Raw genomic sequence first — 16,205 nt, forward strand, 5'->3', positions numbered from 1 at the left:
ACCAAAAACAATAAGTCTGTTCTAGGTATTGTGTGTTAGTCCATGGTGTGGAGCTGCCACAATGTTATTGCAGATAATGCATATTAAAAAGTATGAAATTACTGCACACTAGCTGAGTTGATAACTCAGCCATTTAAAAAATAACAAAACCATCATATGAAAAAAAAAAAAAGGTCTCCTGAAATTAAGTTAAAGTGTATGTTGTTCCACACGGCCACTGGGCTTCCCAGGAGGTGCTAGTGGTAAAGAACCTGCTTGCCAATGCAGGTAGCTATAAGAGACAAGAGTTCAATCCCTGAGTCAGGAAGATCCCCTGGAGGAGGGCATGACACCCCATTCCAGTATTCTTGCTTGGAGAATCCCCATGGATAGAGGAGCCTGGCGGGCTACAGTACATAGGTTTGTAAAGAGTCAGACACAACTGAAGCGACTTAGCATGCACACTACCAATACTAAAGGCTGTTATTTTTTAAAAATATATGTGTAACTGTATTTCCTCCCCAAAAGGTGGAATTACTGTTTAGATTAGCCTGAGTACATAACTATATGATAAATTCCAGTTGGTGTAGTTTCAAACTACTGGCTGATTTCTAAAAAAAAAATCTCTTGGAACTAAACTCTTAAAACCATTCAGTTCCTTTTGTTTTGATTCATTAATCACCAAGCAGGTTTCTGATCCTAATTTACTTTTCCCTGGACTTCCCTGGTGGCTCAGATGGTAAAGCATCTGCCTACAATGCAAGAGACCCGGGTTCAATCCCTGGGTTTGGAAGATACCCTGGAGAAGGAAATGGCAACCCACTCCAGTACTCTTGCTTGGAAAATCCCATGGACGGAGGATCCTGGTAGGCTATGGTCCATGGGGTCGCAAAGAGTTGGACACAACTGAGCCACTTCACTTACTTTTCCCAGTGGAACAAGTACCCCAGTGGGTCAACTCAAGTATTCCAAACCACTTAATAGTATTCCCAGTGTCGATTAATATCACTGTGGCCTGCTGAGAGTGCCCTAGGATGATAACCACTGTGACTCTGCTCTCTGGGGACTCATGACAAATCCCTGGAGCCAGCCAATCATTGGGCAAAGTACAGAAGTTACCTTCCTTCCAAGGTACCCACAACATTTAGGGATTCACAAAGTTGCTGTGTCATTCATAGCCAAAGAATATTAGTGGTTGATTAAGCTGACTTATCTCAAAACATAGCTGATACCTATGTGAGAGTGCAAATTGGTTGAAATCAAAGGGGAAAAGAAAAAAAAAATCAAGTTTATCAAAGGTAAGGACCAGCTTGTATTTATCTCTGCAATTCTACATTCTAGCATAATTTTTCCAAACTAGAACAATTTATTCTCTAACTATAGAAGTTTTGTTATAGGTTTTAAACAAACCTATAAACTTACGTTTGTTTAAAACAAACATTAAGTTACTTTTTAAAACTTAGCCAGATTCTATGAATTCTTCCAGAATTTTATGTGCTGTTATATTTTTATATATACATGTATGAAGTATATATGCATTAGTGAAGTGAAGGTCGCTCAGTCATGTCATGGAATTCTCCAGTCAAGAATACTGGAGTGGGTAGTCGTTCCCTTTTCCAGGGAATCTTCCCAACCCAGGGATCGAACCCACGTGTCCCACATTTGCAGGTGGATTCTTTACCAGCTGAGCCAATAGAGAAGCCCTATGTGCATTATATTTATACAATAATTATAATAAAATCACATATATGATCTGTAAAACACATTTATACTTCAAGAAGCATCTTATCTCAGCAACTGAAAGAGAGTAGAGACTTATAGACCTTCAAGACTACCCAGCCAACCCTGCACTCTTTTCCATGAATGTGGGACTCACCCCAGACTCCCTCTAAGGCCATTATTCCAGACAACTTAAATAATTAGGATGGCCAAGAGATAAACTTGTTTATCATCCTGGCCTTAGCAATTCTGTAATAGAAAATAGTATTCAAAATTTTCAAGATTTTTGCCAAGTGCTTTTTGTGACAGTGACACTCTTGACCAGTTAACAGTAGTCTCAGGCTATTCAGGAGATTTTCAGGAGCAGTGGTATATTTCAGTGGTCAGTATAACCTGTGCCTGAAGAAAACATTTATAAGATAGGAGGCTCAGTTAGAAATGCTAGCAAGTGACCATGCCCAGAGATTTTTCTCCATCAGATCTGGAAACCTAAACAGAAAGAGACACAGAAACATTGTTTGAAACTAGATGGCATTTGTTGTGTGTTTGGATTAACAGACTAAAAGATTTTGTTCCTTGCAAAAGTCTGCTCTTAATTTTATCAACCATACTGCAAATATCTGTGACACTGCTGTTAGGTAGATTGGGTAGGACAGGGTAGAGCCATTGTGATCCCTCATCAAGTTATCAGTGCTGTTATCTCATGTCTGTCTGTTCCAACAATGCCATTTACTTGTGTGATGAACAAGTTATTTGAAGGATTTCCCCATTTTACTAAGAGACTATCAATTTGTCTTCTCGTGATGATATTGGTTGACTGATAATGCCACAAAAGAAAATTAAAAACCCGTGTCGTACTTCAATACTTTATCCAAGTTGTTTTACAATCAAACTATTTTCAGAAGGGCCAATTCTCACTCAAGCAATTCAAACATTTGCTTTAAAAAGAAATTCTCAAGCAGGAGGTAAGCAGTAAGAGGTAGAATTGAGCTAGACAAGGACATGACAAGGTACAATATTCAGTGTGTACATCAGGTTCAATTTTGCTTAAGAAATGAATTTCTCCAGCTTATATTTTAATCAGCTTAAGCAACTGCATTCAGGAGCCAATAACACAGACTTGCAGGAACTGAATTACTGAAAGGGTTCTGAACCCAGGCTCTAAATCACAGGCCTTGAGCCGATCTCATAATTAACACCAAGCTGAAGCACTGCATCAGATGCAGCAGAAAACACTGCCAAAGAGCGGATGGGGAAACATGGCAATCATTAGACCCAGGCAGTAGCATCTCAGGGACTACAAAGCTTTGCTGAACGTTGGGAAGTCAGTTACATCAATGTGCTAAGCAGTTAATGTCCTGTCAGGCACATCTGTGTTTACTACCATCAGATACTCCCAGCTGTTCACATTGCCTCTGTTTGATGGTCATTCTGGGACCTGCCTGATGTTGAGAAGCGTGTTATTAGAGAAGTAAATCCCTTGCTGCAGATTGATCAAGGAGGGATGTAAGCTCGGGGGTGCTGGAGTTGGTTCATAAAGTCGAGGACAGAGATGTGTACTGGCAATTACAGAAGGTGAATTTATTTAAGACTCTTAATCAGAGCTTTTAGGGGTCTGTTATTGCTTTGGTGTAAATTATGCTTTGAACTCATTCCTGTAGTCAGGTTCTTTTAGGGCCCCTCAAATAGATAAACCATTCCTCTCCTGTGGGAAGTAAAAGCAGGCAGATGCCTTGCTACTATATAGATAAGGAAAAAGAGCCATTGAAATGCCAAGAGCAGCCTCTTAATCAAGCCCCTGGTTACTAAGGCCAGGTGCCATGTATTTAAAAGAGAAAGGGAAATGTGTCCATGCTGAGGATCCTTAGTTTGCCTCGCTCAGATCCTCGCTCAGCCCTTCCCACCATGCTCTGTGCTCAGGCAGCTTCTCAGGATTCCTGAGCCCTCTGGCTTCCCCTTGAGCTCAGCCCATGGTGCCCCTGCAGGAGGCTCCAGGAAGGTAAGACAGCATTCTTTCCCTCTTTTTGACATGCTCACCTCCACTGGCTCTGTGAAAGGTCACAGAACAGAAGCTCTAAGACCCTTTTTCTGGCTTTCTTTGAGCCTAGGGTGGTATCTCTAGCTCTGTTACTCTTAGGGCACTATACCATTCCCTGTGTACCATCTCCTAAAACCCTGCCCACTTTTTTTCCTCTATTAAACCCTCATTGAATTATTCTAGTCTGAGTGTGCCAGTCTGTTAGGACACCAACTGGCATAATATCCCTATCCCAAATAAGCTTGCAGACTCTCTTGTGGAGAAAACTAATACCACATAAATGGCAACAGATCAAGACCCGGATGGTTTTGCACATGAGCAGCACACCTGAACCCATACAGATTTTAATGCTTCACCAGGGGAACATGAAGTCTATGCTGTTTCCCTTAATTCCGTCTCTCTCTTCCTAATAAACTTCTAAGACAGAGGAAAAGGGAAGAAAACCCGGCAAGTCAGCATCAGTCTGGACAGGGTCTTACACAGACTTTTACAATTCCAGGGGCTTTCTTCCCCATTTCTGTTGTAGCTCTTTGTGCTATCTCCATCCAGCCTAACAAGAACTCTCTGGTATCCTCTGGACGAGAGATACAATCTGAAATGACCCAAAATATTATGGTTTCTGCAGAAACTATACATCCGTTTTAGAGTTAAACTTTGAAATATTCTAGCTTGTACTCTCTTACTACTGTTTAAAACTCTAGTTGGCCATTTTGGTACACTCAAGCATTGGTTAAAAGAGTTGGTTAAAACAATTTAAATATCACACAAAGCAAGAGGACCCAAGCACTTTCCTACTTACTTGCTATAGCTATTCTCTACTCATGCAATTATATCTGGTGGCCAATTCTCAGGGGACAGGCTTTGGTTTCCATCACTAACAAAAGTGAACTTTAAATATGGATATGAAGAGGGAAGGGTCTAATAGTGATAGTTGCTGCCTTCTTTCATTCACAAAAACTTTCATTGCTCTCAAATGCAGCACTTGTATATTTTCTGGAGTGACCCAGCAAAGCCAAATGGCTCAGAATCTTCAGGAAACTCTCATTGGTTAGAGGAACTTCCAGCTGCTCTGCACTGCCTTTATGATCAGCTATGGACCACCTTCATGGAACTACTCAAGGTCTCCACAGGTACAGCGATTTCTTTTTTGGCAACTTTATTGTCAGACAACCTGCCTTCTGGGTATGTTGTTATCACTGTAGTCAATTGCTGTTTCTGACATTGTTCTCGGCAAGATTGGTTTCCCCCAGACCTGCTCAGTAAGAAAGGATGAAAAGCCTAACACTGTTTTATGCACTTTTCCTTGTTGTGTGTTTTATTTCACAAGAATGGATGTGGGGAAATTATACTTTTTAATAGCATGGCACAGCCGAATCAAGAAGAGGAGGGCCATACATTTAGAAAAATCTGTCATTGCCAGACTTTCTCAGGAGAGTCCTGGGGTGTGTGAAGTTTTAGTAGATAGTTTGAAATTATTTAGTTTACTCTTCTTTTAATCATACATAGATTTGCAAAGCTTAACTCATATCAAAACTTGGGTATGCAAAGAATATATGAATATTTTGTCTTAAACTAACCTGAACTTCCAACCCTGTCATCTTCCATTCCCGCCATTCCCCAACTCTGGCAAATTTCCCATCTCCTAATAGGAAAAAAAATTGCTCAACGTTCAACCCTGCTTAAAGTGTAATCTACACTGGTCATTTAATCAATCTGTTAATAGTGTTTCATCTTTGGAGTAAGCACGATTTTCTCTGAGGTGGCTCCCATGCCCTATTGCTTTCCATGTGATGTTGTCTGGGCACATTGGTTGTAAGAGGTGATTTACAAAACCTTCCGGGAGTGGAGAAGAGTTAGGGCCCTTCTACCCAAACTTTCCTGCCTTTTCTTCATCTATGTGTGGCTTACTCTGAAAGTGTTCTTAGTTAAATTCTGCAGGTGGAGTAACTTGTGATCTTGACTCAGTTTGATTGGAGTCTATTGGTATTCTTAGGTGGTTCTGACCTCATTTGGGTTTGTGCTCTTTCTCCAGACCTCTATGTGATGTGGCTTTGACTCCCTTTGGCCCTAACTTGGTTATCTCTGAAGCTGCCCATGCCAGAGAAACATCTGATCTCCCATCACCAATCCCTCTAGCCTCTTCTTCGGTCAGACTCTACTACTACATGCTCTGTCTACACCTGATAGGAACCAGGGATGCTTTGGAAAGCTAAATATCAGGGGTTCCTTCTACCTGGATATGGTATCCAACCAGACTGCCATGACCTATCCTTTATCAGGATAAGAAAGTCTCCTCTCAGAGTCTCAGAAACCTCAAGAGACATATATATAGCCATATAACTCTCCTTTCTATGTCTCCTCACACAAATTTCCAAAAAAATAAATAAATAAATAAATAAACTTATGCTTCAAAAAAAAAAAAAAGAAAGAAATATATTATTTTAAATGCTTACTTTTATCTTTCTTCTTAACTCTTGCTAAGCCCCAGGATTGTCAGAAATATCTTGCCTGTATGTATAGTCAGGTAAAGTAATGCTAACTGTTGTAACACAACAACCCCAAATCTTGGTCACATAATACAGTACAGATTTATTCTCAGTTCCAAAACAGTCCAACATGGACCAGTGTGTCATTGGAGACCAAGATGCTCTGATGCATGGAGCTAATCAGGATCCTTCCACTTCTAGCTTCATCATCTTCTAGGATATCTGAGTTTTCCACAGAGCCCTCTGCATTTGGCTGCAACTGAGGAAAAGAAGTGGAGTGTGGAGGAGTATACAGGTTTGGGGGCTAGGCCCAGAAGTTGTAAACAGCACTCCATCCTCTGTTAGCCACTCTTTCAAAGATACCACCTTCCTGGGTATCCAGGAACAATAGGAGACAGATGTGATGAACATACGGCCATGTGTCTGTGACAGTCTAGTGACAAAGTCTTTTAGCTGAGCCCACCAATATTGATAGTTGATATTGTAATGGTGGGGTAAGGAATGGGAAGAGATCCAAGGAATTTGAAATACCTGCTTTCAAGCTATGAGCTTCCATTTTACAAGATAAATATCTTTTACTTCAGATTCCTTCTTAAAAGAAGGAATCCAGTTTCCCTTGGAAATATGGGTCTTTGCTGTGAGCTAGAGTGAAGGTCTGGTATGCAGGCAGGAGGAAAATACGCTTTAAAGGTTTAAAAATTCCCCACGATAATATAATTTGAGCAGATTTAATGACCCTTCCCCAAGGCAAATATGAATATAAGAATGAACCAGAGCATAGACAAAGGTCATTGAGAAAAGATAAGCACACAGGTTTAGAAACCATTTAGTAAAAGGGTTCTAAAAGTAAATCCTGGTCTACACACAAGGACAGCTTCACAGACAAGCAGCCTATGCTGTCAATCAGAAAGGGCCTCTTACTTGGTTCTGCTGTCACTGTCTTAAAATTCTTAAGTTTTTAACATTGGGCCCTGCATTTCCATTTTGCCCTCACAAAATGGTATTTCTGCCCACCTGTGAGGATGCCTAAGGGCAAGGGAATAGATCTGGTTGCTAAGTGCCTTCAAACCACACTCCGAGAAACACTTTGGATTTAGTGCCAGTTCCTCAGAGGTCTCTGCATGATGGAGATAGAGGGGAATCAGCGGGTGGGTGTTCTGCTGCCCAGTTTTGTTATGTGTCTCAGGTTTATGCATGATATTTCATTTGAGAAATGAAGTCAGTGCTAAAATGAAGTTTAAAACCATTGGAATACAAAACTCCTCTTTGCTTTGATACTATAACAAAAAAGTCAGCTATGGGAGGTGAAAGAGATCAGAGCTGAGTTTATTTGCCAATTCTGTCATTTATTCACTTTGGGACCTTACGCAAGATGTAACTTCTCTGAGTGTCCATTTATTTGTAAAACTGAGATAATAAACTTGGTATGATTTTTGTTTTAATTGTATAAAATATGTGTGAGTACTTTAGAAATAATAAACCCACATAAATAAAAGGCATTACAATCGTATATAAATGATTTTAAATAGGTTGCTTTATTTTAAAATACTTTTAATGAAAATTAATACAAAACTGATCACAAGTAAGGGTGTAGGAAAGAATCAATAGTGCAAACTTGATTCTACTTTCTTGGCCACTTGCTGATTATAGGCCTTACATGACAGGTATTACTAATAGCATTGTGTTGTCAACTCATTGGAAATATTAAAATAAGTGAACAAGTGTCAGTCAAATGTAGTTTTCCCAAAGAGTGTGTAATTAAATGGCATTTGGTGGTTGATGGTGGTTTAGTTGCTCAGTCATGTCTGACTCTTGTGACCCCATGGACTGTAGCCCTCCTGGCTCCTCTGTCTATGGGATTTTTCCAGGCAGGAATACTGGAGTGGGTTGCCTTTTCCTTCTCCAAAATAGCATTTAGTACTTAAAATGTTGAGAAACATCACTTATGTTCCCCATTGTTCCAAAATATATTAACAGTATTAGAATCTGGGAACTCTGCATCAGCTGGCTACCACACCCAGATATTTCTGAAGAATAAATGAATCAGCTGTCAGCCAGTGTACTCTTAATGATTTCTAGAGCTTCTGGACACTCTGGCCTTCCACAATGGCGACTAAAGGGAAACAGATCTTACTTGGTTTTTCTTCCATGATTTTGCTCCTTGAGCTGTAACAACACAGTGAAGTGAAAACCCTTTACAAGGATGAAAGACTTTCTAGAGCAGAGCTTCCCTTGGTCACTTTTGTTTCCCCCTCTTTGGGTCCCACCACAGTTTTTCAAGGTCTCCCCATTTCAGAAGGCTCTTCCCAAACAGTAGACAACTTTAAATCTCTCACCAGTAACTTGGGAGAGAAGAGGAGGGACAAAGTACTGTGAAGGAATTTGAAGGAAAAAGGGAAAATATTCCAAAGAGAAAATAAACCACAAAGAAAGCAAATTGAAAGAGTACTCCACTGGCAGAAAGAGCTTATCTTTTTCTTTGCTAACTCTCCTGTAGAATAGGGGTCCTTTTGTCCTTATCCTTGATGTACACAGCAGATGTCCCCTGGCTGGGAGTAGAGTGAGATACAGATAAGAGAGACAGAGCCTTGAGTTCTCCATAGAAGTAAGAGTTTACAACCAATATAAATTTCTGATTTCACCTTGATATATCATTCTTCTGTCTTCCTCATATGTAATGATTCCCAGGCAACAAATTGGTAAACCTGGGGTCTCGTATGACTTAGAAAAAAAATGCTATATTGACTTAATATCAAGGATTTTCAGAGGGATTATTGGTGAGAAAACTAAAATAATGATAATGATAATATATCTAACACTTTTGAACATGTCTAGTGACTAAAACCTGTTGTATTATCCTATTTCACCTTCATTAGGTATAAAGAATTTAGGTATTAATATTTTCCAAATTTCCCATTGAGAAAATAGCACTTAAGAGAGGTTAAATGGCTTGTCCAAAGCTGCATAATTTTTTCATGAAAAGGGTTAGGACTTATGCCCAGGATTCCTGGGAACCAGAGTCCATGCCCTCAGCTCTCTCTTTACTAACATATTCAGGGCATAAAAATAGCACAGCTACAGGAACCATAAAACGATTTTTAAAAGACCACTAGACTTGGTAACCACAACTTTAAATTTATACCTAGGACTATAAAAAGGCAAATGTACTTTGGCAATTTTCTGGTGAATTTGTTCTGTGACTACAGTCAGAGTAAATTAATCAGTCCTACCCGCTGGCTTGGTGATTACTAATTTCTTACTTCCTTTGAACAGTGTCTCAAAGTTATGTTAGTCAGAGAAGGCATTACTCCCTGTGGGAAAGAGGTGATTTTCTTAATTCTTCTTCATCCTTCAAACTGGAAAACACAATTTGAATTTATATCCTGGTCCTGCAAATCCACTGGAGGTCTCTTTTTCACAAAGCTTCTATTTTCACAATAAAATCCATTCATGCCATCACCAGATGTGTAGCTTGAACATTCAGTATAAATTGTACTTAATCATCCTCTGTTAATATTTTTATCAGCATTTAAGGGTTTGTCTTTCTAAGAGTTAATAAGAAAATCTGTTCCTTTTACCTTTAGGTGTGTTCTTAATTCAAATATGAAAAGATAGCTCTAAACAATGATAGCCTTCAGAGTATAAAAAGCATTTTAAGATTAAAAAACAACAACATTAATTATCCACCAGAATCTCTGGCAAATAAAACCCATCAAATTTCCAAACAAAATTTCCTGCTAGACCATCCACGAAAATGGGGATGGTAGTGTCCTGACTTAGCACTTTATGGTCCCAACCTAGTGCAGGGCATGACATGTGGCAGATCATCACCAAAGTTTGGAAGAATAGATACAGAGCTACAAATCCCCTTTATACCTCTTTCTTACATTCTGGGGCTGGCATTGCAGGAAAAAATTACCAGTAGTAGCTTGTTTTAGTTCACAAAATCTTCTCACAAGGCCCTTTTTCATAAATTGAAATTTCAGTTTGATCAAATTGCTCCATCACCCAGTATCACTCATCAGTGATTATAGTCAAGGCATTGTGTCAGATTATACTACCTTAAAGTAAGTTATGACCTCCTCTATGGGGATTTGTTGTTATTTTTGGCCTCCCCTGGATTTTGACCTGCTTCTAAGAGCCACCTACCTTAACAAGCTGTCTGTCTAGATAGACTGGCTTAATAGAAATAAGTTTTAGCAAACCTGGAATCGATAGAATGTTACCAAGGGAAATAAAGTGACAAGCCACTTTGTATCCATGTTTCCCCTTAAGTCTTTTATTTATTAATTTCTTTTACATATGATACAGAAACTCTAAAAACTCCCAGTTCTCCCTTGCCAAACAGTTGCTGAGAAACGGGTAGCATACATGAGAAGGAGAAGGAAGAGGGCACAGAGATGACATTTTTTTTTTTCACTTCATTTCTTCATACAGGCATGTTCTGATTTCTTTTAGGCCTTAGGCCTGTTTTCAAAGCTGCTTTCAGCTTTATGTAATTCTAATGATTCCTTTTTAACTTGAGCTCCACATTACACATCGTTAATGGCAAATAAATGTTTCCGCCATTCTTGTCACCATTGCTTTATTACTGGGTTTGTGTGCGTTACTGAGTCCAATGGCAGAATCTCATTTCTTTGAATAGCTTTGCAATTTCGTGCACCTACCATAAAAACAAGCAAATTGACACCCTGCCAGGAGTAGCCAGAGGAGATCTTAGAAGAGAGTTCATAATGACACTGTTGCCATATTGCATGCCTGTAAATAATTCATTAAGTCAACCACCCTTTTGTTTTAAGCAAACACAAGCAGATGCCACTTTAAATTGGATCCAGACAACAGTCTTCAGAAAAGCATTATTGTAATATGACACTTAAAAAGAATAACATATTTGCTTTATTGATTTGTACAGTAGTAATACACAGTGATTACTTCTGTTATCCATTTTGCCTGACTCATGGGCTTTATCTTTCACTTTTATTATTTTATATTTGTGTGAATATGTGTGAAATTTCATTGTTAACAGCAGGAGTGTGGAAAGGTAATGAGATCAATTCATAATCAACTAAGTAAACCCATGTGATTTACCTGGTCAACACCAGGTCTGTAATGTTAACCCCAGAGGTGGAACTCTGCTGACTTCTAATTTTAGAAGAATATATGTAACCAGGTTATTAAGTGAAATGGAACAGTTTCCAAATGAGAAGCATCTCTCTCATATTTAAAGGATAAATGGACTACTGTCTTTTAGATGAATCAATGTATATATAACTGTCAAGTAAAGTTTGGGGCCAAAAATCAGGTTTATATTTTCTAAAAGGTAAGATATGTCTGCGTTGACAAGACAGTTTACTTATTGAATTTATGCATTTATTAATATCTCATGTTCCAGGAAATATTTTGCCTGAGTCACTCTGTGAGGGGGACATTTTAAAAATCTGTGCTCAATGAACGGAGTCATTGATTATTATAGTAGTTTATAATCTAAGCTTATACATTGAAATCACATGTGGGAGCTTTTATACACTACATATGCCTTGTGCCAAGGAGCTGTATTTTTATTGGTCTCAATGGGCCCTGGGCAATAGACTCTATAAAAGCCTCCCAGATATTTCTTACATGCAGCCATGTTGAAAACTATTGCAATTGTCTGTTGACTACATGTTCTCATTTATTTGGGATGATCATTATACCTGGAGATTCCCTGGTGGCTCAGCTGGTAAAGAATCCGCCTGCAATGAGAGAGACCTGGGTTCGATCCCTGGGTTGGGAAGATCTCCTGGAGATGGGAAAGGCTACCCACTCCAGTATTCTGGCCTGGAGAATCCCATGGACTGTATAGTCCATGGGGTCGCGAAGAGTCGGACACGACTGAGCGACTTTCACTTTCAGTTTATACCTGGGAAATTTTCAACACATTTGAATCTAGTTGTTAATAGAATGTGTGTTGTAATTATTATCATAAAGATATGTACACAAATATAGAATGCTGGGACTGGAAGCAAATTTGGAGATAAGGCTTCTCCATGGTGTAAATGAATAGAAGATCACAATACTAGTTAGTGTTAAGTACAAATCAATTAATATTCTTCTCTTTTGGAAACTGTTCCATTTCCCTTAGAATATGTCTCAGGATTTTTGCCCAGTTTTTATTCTATTATATATAGATTTTGTGTTGGCCAGAGTGGAGATGAATGTAAAACCATTGGGGCCAATCTAGCGAGGTCAAGAGGTATAGAGATGAGGAAGCAGTCAAGGTGCTCTAGGGAAACAAGACCTTAGGTCTAGAAGGTCAGGGAGTAGAGAGAAGAACCATTGAGGTTGAAGAGTCAAGCAAGGATCAGTTACCAAAGTGAGTATTGAATAATACAGCAGCAAGAACCCAATATACAGTCTGGACTAAAAGTAATCAATTTAGGCAAAAAGTTTGGGAACAGGAACAAAATTACAGCAGCAGTAATAGAGGTTGAGGAAATCAGCAAATGAATGGCATGCTTCCTATGTAAGCTCAGAGGAGATTCAGGATATGGGTTGGCCTGGACTATAGGCAGAAGGAAAGTGGTGTGCCTGGCTAGAGTCAGAGAGAGGGTGAGGGAAGCTGTTGTTAGTGATCAACACAGCTCAGTCAGAACTTGATACCTAGTACAATCCTTGGGGGACATCTTTTCAAAGGGAAACCCCTAACCAGATATTCTGATTATCACTATTAGTGAATAGAGTATAGTACTGGGTTTATTGGTTCCAGCAAGGCTCCCATGGTGATTAAAATGAATGCTAACATTCATTCTGACCTATATAGCTAAGTAAACATTGTCCAGTATCTCTCTTCTGTTATCATTTATAAGAAAAACAGTTAAAGTAAAATTTTGAAATGATCTGCTCTTCCTGTCACTTACAATAATATTCACTTTGGTAAGATGATTATTTTTGTCATTCCATAGATTATATGCATTGTACATGCACTTCTTTCTTGATATTAACCTAACAAAACAACCTTATCTCTTTTTCTTTGTAATACTTGATAGTGTACATTTTCCTTCCTGAAAAACATAGAAGTCCTAGAGTGAAATATTGTAAATGGACTTATAGGGATGAACTAGAAGAATGAATTTCTTTTTAAAAAATAGATGAAATATATATTATCTCTCTCTATATATATATGTATTCTTTAAAAATAATTATTTAAGAGGAATCATTCTATAACATGTGTGAATATATAACATGTAACAGACCTTTAACTGTGTGTCCATAATAACCTTTGACATAAAACTATGTAAGTTAAAAGGAACCTTTATGCCAACTCCAACCCAACCTCCCCCCTGAAACTTAGAATCATTTGTAATTAGTTGTTCCCAATTCTTTTTTGACTTGATCAGATCAGATCAGTTGCTCAGTTGTCTCCGACTCTTTGCGACCCCAGAATCGCAGCACGCCAGGCCTCCCTGTCCATCACCAACTCTCAGAGTTCACTCAGACTCACGTCCATCGAGGCGGTGATGCCATCCAGCCATCTCACCCTCTGTCGTCCCCTTCTCTTCCTGCCCCCAATCCCTCCCAGCATCAGAGTCTTTTCCAATGAGTCAACTCTTCTCATGAGGCGGCCAAAGTACTGGAGTTTCAGCTTTAGCATCATTCCTTCCAAAGAAATCCCAGGGCTGATCTCCTTCAGAATGGACTGGTTGGATCTCCTTGCAGTCCAAGGGACTCTCAAGAATCTTCTCCAACACCACAGTTCAAAAGCATCAATTCTTTGGCGCTCAGCCTTCTTCACAGTCCAACTCTCACATCCATACATGACCACAGGAAAAACCATAGCCTTGACTAGACGGACCTTTGTTGGCAAAGTAACGTCTCTGCTTTTGAATATGCTATCTAGGTTGGTCATAACTTTCCTTCCAAGGAGTAAACGTCTTTTAATTTCATGGCTGCAGTCACCATCTGCAGTGATTTTGGAGCCCCCCCAAATAAAGTCTGACACTGTTTCCGCTGTTTCCCCATCTATTTCCCATGAAGTGGTGGGACTGGATGCCATGATCTTCGTTTTCCGAATGTTGAGCTTTAAGCCAACTTTTTCACTCTCCACTTTCACTTTCATCAAGAGGCTTTTGAGTTCCTCTTCACTCTCTGCCATAAAGGTGGTGTTATCTGCATATCTGAGGTTATTGATATTTCTCCCGGCAATCTTGATTCCAGCTTGTGTTTCTTCCAGTCCAGAATTTCTCATGATGTACTCTGCATATAAGTTAAATAAGCAGGGTGACAATATACAGCCTTGACGTACTCCTTTTCCTATTTGGAACCAGTCTGTTGTTCCATGTCCAGTTCTAACTGTTGCTTCCTGACCTGCGTACAGATTTCTCAAGAGGCAGATCAAGTGGTCTGGTATTCCCATCTCTTGAAGCATTTTCTACAGCTTATTGTGATCCACACAGTCAAAGGCTTTGGCATAGTCAATAAAGCAGAAATAGATGTTTTTCTGGAACTCTCTTGCTTTTTCTATGATCCAGCGGATGTTGGCAATCTGATCTCTGGTTCCTCTGCCTTTTCTAAAACCAGCTTGAATATCAGGAAGTTCACGGTTCACATATTGCTGAAGCCTGGCTTGGAGAATTTTGAGCATTACTTTACTAGCGTGTGAGATGAGTGCAATTGTGCGGTAGTTTGAGCATTCTTTGGCATCATTTTTGTATAGCCTTGTAGAAGTTAAATCTTCAAGTATTGAAGTAGTCATGAGAAATTGTTCTTCTATTCCAGAAAATTTGTTTCAATGTATTTGGCTAGAAAAACATTCAAGAATTTCACAACTCATATCAGTGCTGAGCATTAGTAATAGTCTAATATTGATAATTTTGAAATTGTGTCACATATGTGATATCTATGGTACACTGATTTTTTTGTTTCTTTTGAGAGCAAAAAGATAAGCACTTGAAATCTCTTTTGGAGAGATTTACAACATTAAAAACTCCAGGCTATTTTAAGTCACAATCTTTTGGAAGAAGTAATAAATTATACATCAATTCTTTTAATTTTTTCCTCCTAGAATTGCAAGTATTTGAAGTAAACAGTGCATTCACACTTCAGAATATGACTAAGGTCATTATTTCCCTTTAAAAAAAAAATTCTTTCCATCTGGGCTCTAAGGCTCAATGAAAATAAAGAACAGTCCACTAATTGATCAAGTCCAAACAGAGTCTGAAATTTAAACTTATTTGATGATCAGAAGGACATAGTCTTCCACATAGACCCTGGACTGTCCGTTTTGTAGAAAGAGACCGAGACTGCCTGGGGATGAGATGCAGGGTGTAAGGAACACTATAGGAATGTTCACAGCAACGTTATTCACAGTAGTAAAAAAGTAGGAGCAAGTCTAGAGTCCATAAATAGGAGAATTAATAAACAAATTGTGCTATCATTACAACAGAAACCCCTCTGCAGTAAAAAAAAAAAAAAAAAAAAAACCTGGTGAGATGCCCAATAATATACTGGTTGAAAGAAGTCTTCCACAGTAGTACATACTATGGGACTCCATTTATAAGATTTCTAGAGAAAAATCTATGGTGGGAACAAAAATAAGAACAGTGGTGGTTTCTGGAGGCCTGAAGGAGCCATGATCATGTTCAATGTGTTGCTAAAAGTTGTTGGTAACATAGATGCATGCATTTTTCAAAACTCAGAATGCACATTTAAGCTGTGTGCTTTTCATTTATGTCTATTTTGCATCAGAGAAATTGTAAACAGATACTGAACTCTAATGATGTGCATGGTAAAGTATTTAGGGGAAAATGTAGTGATGCACTTTGTTATTTTTTTTTTTTTTTAAGTAGCAGAATTTTTATTTCTCAATCCTGTTGGCAAACAGATTTACCACAAACTGGTAGACTTTAAAGAATAGAAACTTATTTTCTCACAGTTCTGGAAGCTAGAAGTTTAAGACCAAAGAGCTGGCAAGGCCATGCTCCCTCTAGACTTGAAAATATCCTTCC

Source organism: Bos mutus, chromosome 7 (genome assembly GCF_027580195.1).
Source record: "Bos mutus isolate GX-2022 chromosome 7, NWIPB_WYAK_1.1, whole genome shotgun sequence".
NCBI classification, from domain to species: domain Eukaryota; kingdom Metazoa; phylum Chordata; class Mammalia; order Artiodactyla; family Bovidae; genus Bos; species Bos mutus.